This window comes from Mixophyes fleayi, chromosome 2, assembly GCF_038048845.1.
Source record: "Mixophyes fleayi isolate aMixFle1 chromosome 2, aMixFle1.hap1, whole genome shotgun sequence".
NCBI lineage: Eukaryota > Metazoa > Chordata > Amphibia > Anura > Limnodynastidae > Mixophyes > Mixophyes fleayi.
In genome coordinates this window covers 74,853,099-74,872,654 of record NC_134403.1, presented here as the reverse complement: position 1 = coordinate 74,872,654, position 19,556 = coordinate 74,853,099, and the positions used below count along the sequence as shown (strand labels likewise).

Below are 19,556 nucleotides of genomic sequence, written 5' to 3'. Positions count from 1 at the left end.
TAGCAGTGGGTTTAGAGGGCATGGGAGGGATAATTACATTTCTGAAAGGATAGTAGATAGGTAAATTAGCCTTCAAGTAGAGTTGGTAGAGGCTCATATATTAGGGGAATTCAAACATGCTTTGGATAGACATAAGTCTATCTCAAGCCTGGAAAAAAGCTAGGTATCAAATAGGGTATGAGTTTGTATAGAAATAAAACTGGGCAGACTAGATGCACTGTGTGTGTATAAGTTGTTAAAAGTTTTTGTGGAAAATAGCCCCTTTCAGTAAACTCAGGGGAAAGTAAGTATAGTCAGGGCCGTCTTTCCCATTGGGCATGATGGGCAGATGCCCGGGGGCCCAGGGGGAAAGGGGGCCCTGGCAGGTCTGCTGCTGTAAAAGATCCTGTAAAGAAGAAAAAAAAAAGAAAAAAAAAAAAGAAACTTACCTTTTGCGATCACCTGACCGTTCGGCTCACTCCCTGGTCCTCTCTTCCGTGATGCGCTCGCAGTGAATGTCGGGCATGATGACGTCATCATGCCAGACATTCACTGCGAGCTCAGCATGGAGGAGCACAGCGACGAAGTACCGAAGAGGATTCAACTTATCGCGATTGAAAGGTAAGTTAAGAGGGGGATTTTTTTTAAAAAAAAAAAAATGACTTTACTTTTATAGTTGAAATTGTATGGATCGTTTAAGTTGGGTATGTGTGTGTATATATATATATATATATATATATATATATATATATATATATATATATATATATATATATATACTCTTTTTTTTTTTTTTTTTTTACTTATATATTTATATATAGGGGCCCCGGTGCACTGCTGTGCCCGAGGGCCCATACTGTTGTTAAGGTGGCCCTGAGTATAGTACATGATCACTCTGAGATTAGGCTATATTCACATGCATGTTTTTTTAAGGTCTAATCTACATTACATTTTTGACAGGTAAACAGAGGAGAGGTAAGTGAATGATGGAGCAGAAATGGGGAAAAACAGAGCATGTCCTATTTACCAGTTTACTTGCTTAGCCACCTGTTTTTGTAATTCTCCCTGAGTATTATACCAGCAATTCACCATAGAGATCAATAACCTCTAAATGTGTATTCATCTTTGTTCCGTTTACCTGTCAAATAATGGAACTGTCGAGAGACAGATTAAAAAAACAAAAAACATTATACACAAACCTCTACAAAAATTAATGTGCACAGGAACTCTGCATGTATGATATATTTTCATTTTAACTTTAGATTAAAAATTTTTTTCCAACAAGTGATTACTTGTTTTATTCAATGTAAAATGCACTAAAACGGTTATATAATTGATACTAGCTGAAGAACAATATTTTATTTTCCCCATAATGTCAAGGCACCCATGTTAGGCATATTAAGATAACATCCGAATACTGCATGTTAGTAGTATCTGGATAACATGTAAAATGCGCATTTAACTAGGGACAGCAGAATGCAACCTTTGCATACTAATATTGAGGTTAAGGCTGGTTTCCCACTGGCTTTGCATTAAATGCATGTCAAATGTGATTACATTTGAAACGCCTTGATAAGAGCACTTGCACCAATGGTCGTAGAGACCAAAAAACGGTGCTGTAACCCAAATGCTACAGTCTGCAATTGGGTATGCGGTCACTGCAACCAATGGGTCTCATCACCTATTTTCATGCTTTTTCAAACACTAAAAAAAAGCCTGTAATTTGACACCAGTGGGTAAGGACCAATATGCAAAAAAAAAAAAAAAACACACAGGAAGAACAATTTGCTTGCATAGACCTTTTCACAATTTACACCTGCTTTCTTGCAAAGCAAGAAATCAAAACAGTCACAAGTAGAATTAAGAACAGACCATGCAGTCTGGAATGGTACACAGCTGCAATGTTGTCAGACAAGTAGTTTCCAATAGACTTGGCTGTTTTCTTGCTGGTAGTGTATTAAAATTTATTTAGTCAGAACTGCTGAATGGAATTTTTACTGTGCACTCACAATGGAGACTTTTTATGGGCTTGGGGGTCACTAACATATTGTAAAGTATAACCATCTTTAGCAGTGAACACATATTGCAACCTTCCATTATGTACATGCCACTGATAATCCCACAATCAAATATGTAATTACAATATGTTAGAATTAGTAAATATTGTAATATATTATACATTTAAGAGCACAGAGAGGCACACGCCACGGAATTCAGCAACTTGTATAAATACATTACTAAAGTACTAAAATTCAGATTCTTACCTAAAAATCCATCCATGATGCTGTAAACTGTTATGTACCACCCAATTTGTGCTCTGTCTACCAATGACCTATGCTTATTCTACCTTCACATTCATAGCTGCAGCTATACTCTGAAATGTACTACCCCACACTTTCAAAGTCTTAAGCATTCCCTAAAATATACATCTCTTCAAAAAAGCTTAGCAAAAGCTATTTATTGCCAAAGTCCTACCTCACCTAATTCAAAAGATAACACCAATGTATATTATCTACACTATTCACATTGTTCACATAAACGCTACAATATTTAGTATCACACCCACAAGCACTTTTACATTGTATTTAATTTTACCAAAAAAGCATTTCTGTATCATTGTATGCTCAAATTGTGTACCTTAAATGGTTCAAGTAACAAAAAACAAAACAAAAAAAAACAGCCCCCCAATGCCCCCTTCATCCAAGACAGAGAATAGTATATTAGCATTTTCTGAATGTAAATGACCTGACTTGTTATATGTTATGCTTACTCCTGGGCAGCTTCCTCTCTAACACACAACTCTCCTTCTCAAAACAGATGAAACGTGTGTAGAAAGCTGCCCAGGAGAGAGCATAACATAGTATGTGGCCCAACTCTGAAGGTGAGTCAGGTCATTTACATACAGCACACGCTAATATGTTACACACTCTCCTGGGCAACGGAGGCATGCCTTGTTTTCTACATGCAGATAGCATAGGATACAACATAAAAAGTACTTTATTATACAGGTATTCTCTTTAGGGATAATAATAGATGCAGTTGTTTTATATTGTAGTAATATGTTAATATGCGTATTTCACATTTTAAAACCTAACAAGACAATGCATAACTGGCATGGAAAATCAGTAATCTTACATTTAAAATCAGCTTTATTTACATGTGCACACTTATCAATGTTCCGTGTTCTCCCCAACACCTTTTCCTGGGGTGCTCCACCCGGCTGTTTTTACTTGTCACCCAGCTCTTGGAGCCCATCAGAGTCCTATTAGAATAGAATAAACCATTGTTTCTCCTATTAGAACAGGCAGTATGTGAGCACTACAGCCAGCAGTGAGTGTTAGACCACTGACCACCAGTCTGACCAATCCTGGCAGGTGTGGGTAATAACCTCCAAAATGTTTCAATATTATTGCAACGTATTAAATTGCCCCAACCCGGCTGCTTCTTAATGCCACTCGGCTGGCAAAATTTTCTGGGGAGAACACAGCAGATCACTCCAAAACAGAATGCAGTCAAACTGATTTAAGTAAACGGTAGGGGCATATCTCCATTGGTAAAATTCATGCAACAGTGAAATTTGATTGATGATCTGGAAACAAAGTGGAGTTTAGCAGACATGATGTGCATGGCCCAGTCAATTATATGACTTGGTATTGTAAGAGATGAATATGTTTATGCAAAATATTCTTCTTGCTTCTAGGAATATGCTTAAGCAGTATACTCTGACTAGTGATTATCTAGAGGCACTGCTAAGAGCAGGGATCAGGTCCTCTTCTTCCATGTACAAGGAGAAGAGGTGCATTTAGATGGAGATACATGCAAATGGTATTTATCCAATCTTTTTTTTAAAAAAAACTACATGTATGTGTGCCACTAGCTAGCAGAGAACATGTGTATGCAAGATAGACTATAAAAACGCATTGTATATAAAGTATGCATTGAATCCTCTTGATTTATGTAATGAACATAAAAAAAAATCTTTGAAAACCCACATTTATATTAATGATTATACTGTTAATAGTTGGTCATTTATTTTATAATAGAATATTTTTGGATGCGTTCTGATGTGACCTTATATCGCACATATGCTTGCACATACCATTTAGGCAGAGCGTACTTCCACCCAGATTCAAATTAAAAGGCATCTTGAGATCCGCTTCGATTTGAATATGGTCAGAACTACGCTAAAGTTCCCTGCTCTTTTTTAAAATGCAACTTGCATGCAAGTTGCAAACAGAAGAAATATGTTGTCCGGTGCTCAGAAACAAACGATATATAAAAATCACTGTGTCAGCATATAAATAAAGGAGAATTTTGTGCACAATATAGCTTTATTGGGAATTAAGCTCTCCTGCCAGCGTCAATGCATCTCCTGTATGCGAGTCCCTAAACTAGTAATACAAATTTATATTCAGGGTGTCCCATTTAAAAACCTTCCCCTGAACCTCCATCTTATAAAGCATTCAGCACCTGGAGGGAGTGGTCAACTCTCAGAAAAACAAACTAGAAAATAGTGAAAAAGAAAAAGGCACACTTCTTTAAATTAATGAAATGTGTACAAGTGAATAAAATCATTTGAAACGGCAGCCAAGGACAATTGAGTCCAAAGTGCATGTGCAAACAAAAGAAAAATGTTGTCCGGTGCTCAGAAACAAACAATATATATGCAAGTTGCGTCCGGACATTAAATCAAGCCCGCAGTGTAGAGAGATACAAAACCAGGACTAGAGTCTGCAGACTTTAAATAAAGCAAATATGTTGTATGAAGGTGATTTAAAGTTTATGGAGCATCTCTAAGCTATGATGGAGGATAATCCGTATAATATTCTGATACACAAAGTGATGATCAGAGAAAGACATTGAGACTGCAAAATGAAAAATCTAAAAAGAGTTCTAACCAGTGCAAAAGTGTAGTGCTTAATGTTACCTAGATTGGACTATGGGCTTATTGGGCTTATGGTTACCTAGAGTGGACTATGTTATTATGAAATAGTTTGATTACATGAAACAAGTTCTGTGTGACGGAATTTTGTTGAGGTATTCACAGGAAAAACAAATTCTCGAATAATAAGTGTGTGGCTTAAAGCAAGCCACAAGAAGAAACAAAATTAGTGAAAAGTTGTAGAGTGAAAAAAGTGAATCTAAAAGAGTGTTTGCAAGACAGAGTGTCTAAATGTAAGGCTCTTAAAGAGTGTTCATCAGAGCCAGCAAGAGAAAGGCAGCTGGGGTATATTTACTAAATTGCGGGTTTGAAAAAGTGTAGATGTTGCCTATAGCAACCAATCAGATTCTAGTTGTTTATTAAGTACATTCTACAAAATGACAGCTAGAATCTGATTGGTTGCTATAGGCAACATCTCCACTTTTTCAAATCCGCAGTTTAGTAAATATAGCCCAGCTATCTCTGCTTGTACTGAAACTGTCATACAAGAGGCAGATATGGCTAAGAGTTTCTAATAATGTGAAGTATTGAAAGAGACTGCATTGAAAGAAGAACACAAAGTAATCTGATTGCAGGGGTGCGAGATAGTAAGAAATTGTGTTTTGAATTAAAAACTTATAGTAATTCCTCAAGAAACTGAGACATTAAGAGAATGTAAAACATTATAGCAAAACAGAAAGTACATGGGAAAAAGTGTGTTCAAAGAAAGACTCTTGAATTGAGTCCATAAACGCGAGACGTGTGGGGAGTGAATTGGAGACAGATCAGACTGTAAAGCATACAAAATGTGAACAAAACGTGGGAAACTGAACCGACACCCTCCAAGAGTGCTTTGAGAAATAAAGAAATCACTACATTTGCTGCAGGCTGATGATGAGTGGAAGAAGAGGGTTGCTGAGATAAAAATAAATTTAAAGATTTTTTGCACCTGTTAATGGTGCAAAAAAATACAGTTTTTCTAAGTGTCAGGAAACAAACTCTACAAGAGAAGACCTCGGAGTTATAACAGTTACTAAGTGAGGAGAAAACTATTTTTTTTTCAAATCTGTAGAAGAATGCAAACAAGCAGAGGCTTGCGATAAATAGATCAAAGCTCTGGTGTTGGCTTACTGCCTGAAGGAGCAATTGAGCAATTAATTCTGAATTAAAAAGATGCAACTGCGTGAGGATATGAGGACTTTGTCAGCTTGGATGAGAAGGTGTGAATATATGAAGCCCAAATCCAGGAGCTCAAACAAGATTATCCACAAGATGTTGAAAGCCCAAGCTGCTGAAGCAAGAAAACAGGTGAAAGAACAGTGAGGGTCAATCAGGCTCTAGAGAGTGAACATAATGAGCTAGACTATGAGGTCAAGGCTGTTCTAGAGAACAAGATGGCAGCTCTTGGGAAACATGGGCTTATTGTTCCCGAGAAACTGCCACAGAAAAATGTTTGTTTGCCAAAACATTCAGCATTTGAAAATGGTTCTGATGATGAATTGTCAATTGTGGCGTCTTCAAAAGGAATCGCTAAAGAAAGGTATAATGAAACAGAACAAGCTGGAGATCCAGAAAGCTCTGGAGGAGGATATCTCTAGTAACAACATGCAGAAGATAATGGGTAGTAAGAAGACTGACTGAATGATGTTTGGTAACAAATAAAATGTCTAATTTGTATATGAATGAATGAATGAATGAATATCTGGTCATAGATATTGTATACAGGTTGCAATTACAAATAAAAAAAGAAAGATGCTGTTAGGAGGAAAGCAGAAATGAAGCGAGCAGAACTAGAGAGAGTTTAAATAGAGAACAAAACAAAAAGTTTTCACAACCTGATAGGAAAAGCAGGAAAAAAAGATGCAGAGTTATCAAAAGAAATTAAAGTTTTAAGAAAAAGGAATGAAGAGCTTGTACCCAGGTGTTGGGAAATTAAAATGGATCATCGAATTGTAAGGAGAAAAAGCATAGCAGTTACATGTTACAGGTTTAAGAAAGATTACCTCACCATCATCAAGGGAAAAACCTCCTAAGGCAGTGGATTCCAAACTTTTTCAGTTCAAAGCACCCTTAGGGTCTCCAAATTTTTTTCAAGGCACCCCTAAGCCAAAATAATTACCAAGTAGTCCCCCGCCTTGCTTACCACTGGCCCTGGTCGAGGCACCCCTGTGAGATTTCCAAGGCACCCCAGGGAGCCTAGGCACACAGTTTGGGAACCACTGTCCTAAGGTGAAAAGAGTTGGAGAGACAGTAAATATGAACAGCACCTAACTGTGGACATGGCAATTGAAATGCAGCTGACCATTACCATGGACAGTAAAGTAGAGATAAAAGCGTCTCCAAAGCTGGAGTTTACATCCATACATGACATTAGCCAAGACCGGAAAAGGCACCAACCAGTTTAGAGTTTAGGAATACTTTTCAAGTGCCAACAATTGAGTTAAGGGGATAAGCTACAGACATTAACAAGAGCTCCTTCACATGACAGGTGGCTTATCGTATATTTGCAAATGTGTGTACCTGAGACTACTGTATTTTATGTACAAATAGTATAGCAGCTTTTTTACTGGTTCACAGCAGTGTGATGGGAAGTTTTATTCTGTGTATGTCTCTAATCTATAATCAAAAAGAGTGACAAATGAACATGGAAGATGAAACTGCCAGATAAGAGAAGAACCAGGATGATCTTGAAGGTGTGGAATGACCCAAAGGTTGTAAGTTCGGGAGAGAGATGTGTCATGGTTGCAGGCTAGGTGGAGCTAGTCTGCTACCTGTTCACACCCGGGAGTTTGGGAACTTCCCGTACAAGATTAAAAAGGTGTGTTACCACATCAGTCTGCAGCTCAGTAAATGGCTTAGAGAGGAGCTGTGTGTCCTCCAAGAGGAAGGATAACTGAGAGAATCAGTGATAGAAAGGCTCAGCAAGGAGCTCAGGAGCAGAGTCAAGTGTGAGACAGAGGGCCAGGTAAAGATAGTAGTGTGTCCTGTCCCTGAAGTGACAAACTGAGTGAATACAATGACTGGCTGAAGATGGAACCTCAGGAATACAAAGACTGTGCGTTTATATGTTCAGCCACTAAAGATATGTGGTAAACAATCTAGATGCCCATTGGTCTGAGTAGGGCCAAGAAGTGAGGTAGTGCCCTAAAAGAATTTACAGGGATATAGCTATGAGACTGGACAGTGGTGACAGAAAACTCAAGGTATTTGAAAGGTCTTTATATAAGTTGTAAATAGTTCCATATTCCATCTGGCATACACAAAGCAGTGAAAGTTAATACTGGACACTTTTCATGTGCATAATTATAGTAGAATTGGAAAAATACATATATGATTAAATACATATTGAAATAAAAAGGGATTTAGTACACACAACCAAATTTGTGAAATGTATGAAAAGGTACATCACCGCTATATAACTTTACTTACTGTAGGACGAGAATGCAGGAGTACACTTTTAGACAATAAAGTCATATTAAGCACAATAACAAACATTTGTGTATTAGACAAATGAATATACAATATATCTGAAATAAATATAAGGTCCTCAGTGCACATTTTGATTGAATTGTGAATGTTCAACAACCATAACAAGGTGACCTCATTCAGATTGTACCTACACTAACAATTTCTATAAGAGGGTACATACCTCTGTGTGTTGCATCTGCCTATAGGTTATGAATAATTATGGAAGTAGGACCTAGCTAAAAATACCCTATTTAAAACACCTATGAATAAATGGGTGTGGTGATGGGCTAAAGTGTATGTCCTTAGTATTCAAATAGTGCTTCAGCATTCATGTTTCATTAATATGTAAACTCAGTCACAGCACTGATGCACCTTTTCATATATTTGACAAATTTGGACTAGTGAACTAAATCCCCGATTATTGTGCTTAGAACTTTGAAGGCTGTGACTGCCTTCAGTTTGCAGCAAAACATATGCAGTGTAAGTATGAACAGAGCATCTAATTTTTCCAAAAGATATATTAATATTGAAAAGGAATATGATACAGATATGGCTAAACTGTGTATCTTAAACCTCACACCTTCAGGAATCAAAAACGTCAAAGAAACAACTACAAAGTTTATTACAACATAATAGTGTAAAACATTCTAGTGCCACGTTGACACTTTTGAACAATGCTTTTCAAGCCAAAAAAGCATGACATTCTGAAACTGAGTGATATATAGCAAAGTGGAAACTGTACCATTGACAGATGAGCAGGCTGACATGTTCTTATGTGACATTGTAAAGGAGCCCCCTTTCCCACTTTCAACCCCATATGACATACAAGAACATCGGCAGTGTTTCTCCTGTAAGTTTGTACTGTGCTGAAAAGAAGCTGCAGTACTTTGGGGAACAGGGGTTAATTGTATACTGGCAGCAGTAATATTGTATTGAGCAATATATATATGGGAGAAGAGATGAATATAGTATACATTGGAATTAACAGTGACGTGTATTGAGAGCAAGCTGTATACACTATGATATTGCTGCACTATAAAGAAATGCTGAGCTAGTGCCGCTAAAGTAGGAACATTAATGGAATCCCAAATACACAAACATATATAAGGAATGTACTTATACATGTTAAAGAGATCGGTAATGAAAATGAATGCACACATATCTGCATTGTGATTGTGGGCTTTATACCACCTTGATATAGTAACTAATGTACCAGGAACTCTTGAGTTTTGTATGTTGTTTAATGTAGTAAGTTGGATTAAAGTAGGTGGAGCTTATAAGGTAGAGTGTGAAAAGAGTGTGGCTAATTAACGATGCATTCTAGAAACAGTGTGTGGAAATAGCATGCGCACAATAACAAATTTAATATGTCCTATTATCTGTTAACAGACAAAAATAACATTTTTCCTACTCACTTTTTATATCTTTCTAAGCAAGCTTCAAAACATTTTCTGGGCAGAAAACAACATTGTCTACACTTGCCCATGTGAAAGAAGCACCATCAAACCATTATTAAAACCATGTAAACACACATTTAAATATCCTAGAAAAGCCACACAGGTGCGTTATTTTTATTATATGGCCTACATTTTATAAAGACAGGATGTTTTTTTTATTTTAGAAGCCAGTTGAACAAATCTATAGAAGCGTCAGAATATTTTTTTTAATGTCTTGTGAGTAGACGGGTCAATTGTGCATCAAAATCATATCTTCAAAAGGCTAGTTTTTTAAATGTCTTTTAAATAGTACCTGTTGACAATTCATCAACAAAAACATTAACTTTTCTAGCTAGAGTAATTTCATAATGTGCAGAATAGGTATAGATTAGTAATACGGTAAATACAAAACAGTGCAAAGTATAATTTCCTAAACATAATGGCTGCCAACACAATAACAGCAGAAGCAATGAATTTCAGTCTTGAACATTTTATATCTAGGGATGTTGAGCCACATTCCATCAACGATTTACTCACAATGCCTTCTATGTTTTGCAAGTAGCCAAAACATTCCCAGACTCAGCTAACCTTCCTCAAAATATCATCTACATCAAAAATATCAGCATAAATGTAATTACTCTATTAAATCAACCTAAAGCTATTCCCAAAAAATGTAACTCTAGATTAAGACATCTAATGGATGAACTTAAAATGCAACTCTCACCGTGAGTAATTCTGCCAAGCCCTTACATTTATCCACCGCACCCCTCACAGATAACTTGAAGCAGAAGATAAATCATACACATGGACATAAAACTATAGTATAACAGTTGGAAAGTCAACAAGTCAAGGTTTGTTCCAGAGCTATGGACAATAAGAAATTGTTAAACTATATTAAAAAAAAATGGCCAAAAGCCAAATCATGTTCAAGCCTCAGGAAAGGTCAGGAATCACTCCTCACCTTCACTGGTGTTGGTCAACATGAATTAACCCCTGAACCCTTAAATCAAGGAAAGTATTACACTACTATTCTGGAATCATGGTTGACTATAAACGGCATACATCAGGACTAGACAAATACCAGTCACCAATATGATTAAGAAATGTATGGCAGCCAAGAGAACATGGGGTGGGAATGGGGGACCCTGGCTGCCATACTGCAAGGGATCGCAAAATAAATTCCTAGTCCTGTCACTTACGAAGACATTTGATAAAAAGAAAAAGAACTTCCACCCAAGAAGAATGCAATATGTCACAGAGGAACCAGAACAAATTCACCTGTAATGCCAGTGAAATATTGGAGAAATGACTGTGGTGCTGAATCCAATCACTCATGCCGTGTGATAAATGAAATATTAAAAGGACCTCAGAGCTAGAAAATACAGTGATCATTCTGATTTAGATAACTTATGTTTTGTGGGTCCTTTACATTTCATATAAAATTAGTAAATGTTCTCCAATGCATACTGGCAACAGTATTAGAGATAGATATATAATTCTGAAAAGTAGTCATAGTAGCAAAGAAAAAAAAACATACTAACAAGGCACATCAGCAAACAGCAAAGGCAGAAATCATCAAGAGATATGAATGAGCCCAATACTGCAAAACTAGTCACGGCAGCAGCAGAAATCTCCAGACTATTATGTCATTGAACATTTATTCTGATCAGTTAACATTGGATGGGGGATTAGGGGGGTATGATAAAAGTAATCTATGGCATCAACTGGATTGTCTTTGCTCACCTCCTTACAACAGGTAGAGCATGTTGCTTTTAGCTGAATGTAGTAATCCAGCGCTAATCCAATGGCATGTCAATAATATCATATATGTTTAACTCTTCCCCACTACCATTGAAATACAGTAGATGGGGTGGGGTCTATACTGCACCTTTTAGTATAACAAAACACACTCTGTTTAAATAAATTTATCATTAATCACTTAGTTGACTAAAGCTGATGTTTATGCATTTTGTGCGATAATAGGATACCGTATTAAACATTGCAAGGCTCTTGTTTTGCTTTTGCTCTATCCCAAATGATAATATTCTAAACCACATAAAAATATGACACATAATTATCCTGTTCTCAATTCTTTGGTTTGTAAATGATGTATATGCTCTCTATAGACACATGTATATTGAAGAAGCACTAACAGAAGAGATCTTTGTCTGCGGAATTTTTTAATGCAAAAACTTGCAGTTTAACTTAGCATACCTAAAAACTATAAGTAATAGACATAAAACAATTTTTTACAATGTAACATATTATTGCTAAGTGTGTCATTGTTTATGAGTGTGTACATTCTGTAACCCCACATTTTGCCCTTGTTGCTGTAGTACCTTTGTTCTTTAATGGGTGTTGTCTGTGTAATATAAGTTTGTATAACATAATAAAATGTATAAACACTAACGACAGAGATAAATAATTTATTCAATTAATAAAAAACTAACATCATATATACATGCACTTCACAATGTAACATTATTACTACCTCCCCTTATATTAGGAAAATACAATATGTCCTAAGCATGCAAATCAATGAAATTGGGTGGCTCTGCCAGTTCAGTAACCACCATTATATAGCTGAAAACCTCAAAGCAATATGTGAATGAAATGTGAATGAAACCAGCATTCCCTTATGATGTAACTTGTTTGTGCATAATATATTTAATTCACTTTATTCCAGCAATAATATGTTTCTTATTAATAATCTAATTTCAAGTAAATGCTTTTTTTCTGAAACCTTCTTAGTGAGGAAGACAAAACCACATCAATGTATTACACTAGCTCATTAATAAACAGGCACTTATTATGTCTAATATTCCCATAAAAATATTACAGCATTCCTTGTTTCTTCAACGCAAATATCTCTTTTATGTCTGTATAGATGCTCAATGGCAAAGGTTTATTTTAATTGAATAGGGGCAGGGGACTTAAATATTTCAAAACGAACAGCGCATTACCAAAAAAAAAAATCAAAACAGAGCATTAAGAATGCTCAGATAAGAAATATTACTACTGTAATACTATACTTTATTATAAAAGATAAACTACTGGATGTGCCCAAATTAACGTAGTTTTCTATCAGATCACTAAAAAAATTATTTAAATTGCACAATTGGACAATTTGTAAAACATAAATAACAAAACATGTTTGATTAAATAAGAATATATAAACATATACATGTGTGTATCCCTACATGTTTAGAAAAAGAAAAAAGTTCCATAAACACGTAAACGACAGGAATGCCATTTAAATGGCTATTTTTAATAAATTGCATTTTATATAAGACTATGTTGATACAGGAACTTATGCTATAAAATGTTATTATATAAACACACACAAAACTGTAACATATGTAATATAAATACACAGGCATAAACTGTATGCGATGTGACCATTTAAAAGAAAAATTGTAAACAGCATAATAGTTCATTAAAACACATGCCTATTTTGGAAAAATGAAGATATGTATCTATACAGTGTTCCTATATTTATTTTAAATGTTAATGTTTTAGTACAGTAGAATGTTATTCCTAAAAAAGTTAACAAATCTGGTACCTTACCTCTAGTTAAAAGTGTCTGAAATATTTTGATCATTCAAGATCAATTATTAAAGTGATTATGTTAGAGTCATTTTTAATTTTCCCTTTCAATAAGATGCCAGCAAAGGGTCTCAGGAATAAGTCATTCATCCAATAAATTAAAAATATGAAGTTTATCTTAACAATTTCAGTTTAGTTTGCCACTGAAATCGTAATGAAACCAAACAGATAAAAAAAAACAACGCTTAGAAATGGATCTAAGCCCATGCTACCATGTAAAGATTGCTAGCTGCCCATTCAGCACAATGCTTTCGAACCGGCAGCATTATGGAGCTGTCCATTCAGCACCACGCTGGAAGGCCGGTGGACTCTATGGAGCTATCCATTCAGCACCATACTCTCACATCAGCAAATGTACTTAGCTGTCCATTCAGCACCGCTGCACACATGGTCCCATGGGCCTACGCTAAGATTCCAGATATGTGCCAACAGATATATGGATAACCTTTTCAAAATAAACTATCGAAAATATAGGGATAATACCCTTCCCACACAATTCAAACCCTACATGAGTCTGAATACCCATTTCGTTACGAGGCTTAATGAAAAATCCCTATTAAACTAGAGACCTAAATGCGTAACATTCCACAAATCCACCTATTTACACAATAGATAGCATTACACAATCTAACAAAAAGTAAATGATGTATATGTGTATCTAAATCACAGGCTAAAATAATTAAACACACACACACACTCCAATGCATGATGCAAGCATAGCTAAATGCAGTCACACTAGTGCCATATCTTTTAGATCCGGTCTGCAACTTGGAAAGCGATATGTGATGTATCTCAGGAACTGCCATAACACAACCAGGGACACGCGTGCTTTTCCCTGAGAGACAGTCCCTGAAATGTCTATGCATACCATGTCATCGTGCTGAGGAATCGACATCCTAGACGGATACAGAAGCGCTGCTGTGCTTTATGCATGCATTTTCGTTGCAGAACGTAAGGGCCACAGGCTTCAGAAGAAAAAAAAATACTGCAGTGTATAGGAGCAGGTTACATCCAACATGCTGAGGCAGATCGGAAACCCCTGCACATATTCACTGATAAACTCACCGCCCAGAGCAGTGAGAGCCGCTACAGCCAGCATTATCACAGCCACATAGATCAGTACGGAGCATTACAACATATAGAAACAATATAATACCACATTGCAGACCATGCAGGAATGTCCACCTACCACACCCGCATTCCTCACATCCTCTTTACACCTCCGACAGTAAAAGGGGTCCCCAGCTCCAAACTCTGGCAGGAGTGCAGCACCGACAGCACCTCCTTCCAGGATTTAATGGAGCTGATCAAACCCTTTGCTGTGCAGCCCCCGGCCCTCCACATACAATGCATGCAAGGGAGGGGCTGGGGACGGAAAGTGATGACACCTTGTGATTTTCTATACCCGCACTGCTTGTGGTGGGGGGTCAGTGTGTGAATATATTTCCCCATAACACTTAGTGGTAAGTTGGTGGGAGGAGGTGCGGGGCACTGCCAGGTGCATGTCAGAGAGAGAGCTAAGGGGCTGCACCATGCTCAGGTGTAGAGGCCACTGGGAGGGTATGAGGGCGGATAGTGCAGGGCATTTGTAGTTGGGATACTGGGGTATCCCACAAACCAGTTGTGCCTGAACCCCATTCTGTACAGCTAGAAGGGTGCACAGCCTGGCAGGTAATGGGGCAGGTGATTGGCCTCTGCGTTATCATACAACGGGACAGGTAAGTGTCAGGGCCACTAGTAGCAAAGTTAAGGGTAGTAACGTCTCTGCGGCAAGAGCACTTGGTTGAGCCGAGTCTACCCTCCCCCATCCCGGGCCCTTATCACCAGCGCCCGCCGCTCGACTTCTCCTCATTCAGCAGTGTCCCAAGCTTCATGTTCTCTGTCCCCTTGTCCCGCTCCTGTCTGTCTATTCTACTGTCAGCGTCGCGTCCCATCGCACTTACTTGCCGGCTCTAGCGAGAGTCCCTGCAGGCGCCGCCGGACTGCAGAGGTGGGGAGGCTGCAGCAGGAGGAACTGCGGCCGTCGCCATCTTGGAGCCTCCGCAGCGCGCGCCGGCCCCGTGCATAACTGATGACTCTCAGCACAATGCCGGGGAGCGTGGTGAAAGAGCGCGCATACGGCTCCCCGCACACACAGGGGAAACCGGGGGCTGGGGACAGTCTGACATTTTCTGCTGTTCACTGCACTTGGTGAGAGAGGATACAGTTATTACAATGTAGAGTTCTTAACTTTTTGTAAGAACCATGGATCTTGGTTTTAAAGTATAATGTAAGTTCATTCATTAAATAAGTGAAGTTTATGTTTCCTATTCATATTTAACTGTTAACATAATTATAATAGGATTTAATAATTAGATAACTAACTGGTAAAATTATGGGTCTATTTATTCCGCTACTTCAGTTGGAAATTTAAATTGCATATTTTTCATGGTTTATACATAATCATTGAAAAGTGGTGTACACTGCAATAAAACAAATTAATGAAATTTAAATCATCATTAGGGTCAGATTTATTTATTTTTTGCCTACCTCTGCCCCTATTTTTTGGCCCACCCCCTACTGCAGGAGCTCTCAATTGTGTCAATTCCCACTGAAACCCCTCTATATAGAATAAATTAATGAAAATAACTTAACCTTAATTTTATAAATGTTTATGATTATAAAGCATTAATATATAAAATAAGTCAAATCAAAACAATGATATGCCATTTGAGTAGATTGCCACCCACAAACTGCCACCCTAGGTCCAACCTATGTGACCTTTCCACAAATTTGGACTTGTATCTACCGAGATTATTTAAACCACTCATTTAGACAGCTTTATAAATGCTTTCTTTAATTTAAAATAATTCCCTGCATTTTGTCCTCCTTGCTTAAAAAAAACAGTGGACAGTGGTCTCAATTTGCCTCATTAACGCCCATTGTTTTTAGTTTATAATATGTTTTGAAAATTGAAGATCAAGGGGATCAAAAATTAAAATGTATATATGAGAGGTCTCAGGTTTTGACTGTGAATCTCAGGGGCGCATTTACCTAGGTGTGTTACTTTTTTTAAGCTTGTTGCCTTTGCAGATATCCAGTCCGTTAAGGAAAATTAAAAAAAGAAAACGTATGCACAACCTTTTTGTTCTGTTAACCTTATGAGGAGCATGGATGCAAACAGATCCAAAAAGCTGTTGAAAAACTATAGTAAATTGGCCCCAATAGGGTTTTCAGGTACATCCCTGGGTCTTAGGGCTGATGTCCAAAATTTCAGGCTCACTCAGATTCAGAATTGAAGAGTTCCTGTTTTTACTTTTTCTGCTGTTTCCTTCAGTTCCGTTCTATGTTTTTCTTTTACTGGAAGCTGTTAGACCTTCCATGTTAGTGTTTTTTTAAACCATCTACACCAAGTAAAATACCTGTTTAATTATACTTTTTAATAGCAATTTGTGAACCAGAAACTTTTTGGAATGCTACACTGTAAGGTTGTTCTACGACAGAAGCAACTAGGTTTTGATTGTTCTATTGGAGTTTGGTTCTGCACAACTTCTGTCTGCCTGTTACCTTCATGCTTGACCTTGACTATGGATTTTGATTACTGTTTTGTTACCAGTAAGCACAACTCCATGAAAGAAATGGGTGTTTACAGTGGTTGAAGTAGGCTGGTATATGGTGGTGTGCCATTCCACCATTTCTACTGCCTGATTGTGTGAAGATAGTGTAGAGATATGGCTTGACAGTGTTAGTAGTGTTAGTACTAGTAGTAAATGATAAAGTCACATTCCCCTATTTATAAGAAATATAATAATCTAATGAAGTGTAATATACACAAGAGAATATTGCCTTAATTTATTAATACATGTGAGTCAGATTTCAATATAAAATATCAAATGCAAATACAAGTTAAATTACATACAAACATCTTGGGCCTGATTCATTAAGGGAAGTAAAGAAAAAAAAAGGAGTAACTTTGCCCCTTGGCAAAACCATGTTGCATTGGAGGGGAGGTAAATTTAAAATGCGGGGACAGATTTATGGTTGGGCATGTCCTAGAACAACTTTAAATTTCAGTGTAAAAAACTATCAAGTATTTGTGTGCTACATGACCAAACATCCATTATTTACTTTATGTGCAAAATAAGAAACTCATTTGCACCCCTTGCATTGTAACATGGTTTGTCCAGGAAAAGATTTACTCATTTTTTTGCCTCACTTGCCTTAATGAATCAGGCCCCTTTTGTTTTCCCCATTAAAATAAAATGAGTATCCTCTTTCCTGCAGATTTCCAAATTTAATTGTCAATTAATGGAAATAGATGACCATAGCGTCATATAATATAGTCTTGAACTCAGCCAATCAGAAGTGGTTAGAAAGTGCTGCTGATAATAATCATCACCATTCGGTATCATTGCACAAGTCCTCCAGAGCATGCAAGAGATAAGCCTCCTAAAAGAAGTATCTGTAGATGCATACACATTTAATTGTGTTGAAATTACATAAACACACCCTTACTGTACTCACCCTATGCCTACTTGCCTCCATTTTGCCTCTCTAGGCATAAGGAGATGCAGTCAATAATACACAAAAGTATATATTGACATATGTGTTTGCATTTTTGTGAGTATGTGTAACTTCTGAAAAAAAAATATGCACATCCACCTCTAAATGAGACCCACAGTCTTAAACCAAGTGTAGCAGAGTGCTTTCTGCTCCTCAGGCTCATGCTATTATTTGATGCAGCAATAGGAATCTGGCTCCACTGGCATTTCTAAATTTCAGTTTTTGTGCATATCCTAGTGTGTAGCTACAATCCTGTCAATCCCTAGCAGGTCATATGGCTGTTTCTGTGGGCTGGATGCAATGCTCAGCACACTCCTTTTTGTTAATCACAGTTCCCTAGATAAGGAGGCTGACTGAATCAGGAGGGGGTTCATTTATTTCTTAAACTCAAGCTGTAGACCAGGGGTCTGATCTTTGACTCTCTGGGTTGCACCACCAATGCCTTCACAGGACTGTCCCAGATCAAGCAACGTGGTCACTCAGTTACCCAGTATGGCAGTGAATTCTGGACTCTCGCAGTGCAGACTGGATGAAACGGTGAGTCGATGCTCACCTCATTTCAGAGAGGATTGGTAAACTCTCTTGCTGGGACCTTTCCAAATACATTGAGGGCGATCGCCATTTGCATTAGGCTCAACGCCTGTATTCAGGAGAGTCAACTTCAGCGTAAATAGACAGTTACTTGCCATCATTTGTTAGCTCACCAGCCACGGATGACCCATGTCATGCCAGCTGACTAGTTCGAGGAGCCTATGCAGTTAAGGTGTTTTTTTTTACTGAGATCAAGAGAACTCACCGCTGAGATATGGGTGGATGACCTTATCGAGGCAAGATCAGAGCTGATGGGAAATGAACCACATGAAACAGGTATTATAGAGTTTAGTGGATAATCGAATATTTGCCAAGATGGAGAAGTTTTCCTTCAATCAGAATGAGCCTCATAGGACATAGCATTTCAGCAAGGGACATAGAAATGGAACCAGAAAAGCTCTCCCCGTGCTTGATTGTCCATCTATGGAAATCCAGAAGCTCATAGGGTTTAGCAACTATTACAGACATTTTATCCAGCATGTCTGAAGAGTTATTGGTACTATAATCACCTTGTCCAAACAGATTTCCCAGATACAACAGGCTTGAAATGTCTCATCACCTGAGCACCCATCCTCAAGTATCTTGACAAAGTCATGCCTATACATTCGAAGTTGATGCATCAGAAGCAGGAGCAGTGCTCTTTGTAAATGATGACATGTATGTCATAAACATTTGTGCCTTTTTTCAAGGAGGTTCACGTCTGCTAAGGTTAATTACAACATGGGAAACCAGGAGTTGTTGGGAGGAACAACCTTCTGAAGGGGTCCAAATTTTCTCTATCTAGTAAGGAACTAATTTAAACTCAAGCTATGTAAATACTGAATAAAACAGGATGCACTCACATAGCCTAAATGGTATTCATAAGTCCCAATGCAGATGGAAGCTGAAAGGATGCCTGAAGGTACAACACTGTTACTTGCAATAAAATATATCCATCACCTAAATAATGAATAACTGGTCATGAAATGGACAAGTTGCAACAAAACTCAACACTATTACTTGTAGGAAGATGT

The 19,556-nt window shown here is 37.5% G+C and overlaps 1 protein-coding gene across 1 annotated transcript in view; it reads right to left on the bottom strand.

Moving 5' to 3' along the window:
* SCN8A (sodium voltage-gated channel alpha subunit 8) overlaps window positions 1–15,478 on the bottom strand; it is a 178,055-nt gene extending 162,577 nt beyond the window's left edge. Inside the window, exon 1 of the mRNA XM_075199295.1 lies at window positions 15,354–15,478. The gene's annotated coding sequence lies outside the window, so the exon portion shown is untranslated. The remainder of the gene's footprint in view (window positions 1–15,353) is intronic.
* Between the last annotated feature and the right edge of the window lie 4,078 nt (window positions 15,479–19,556).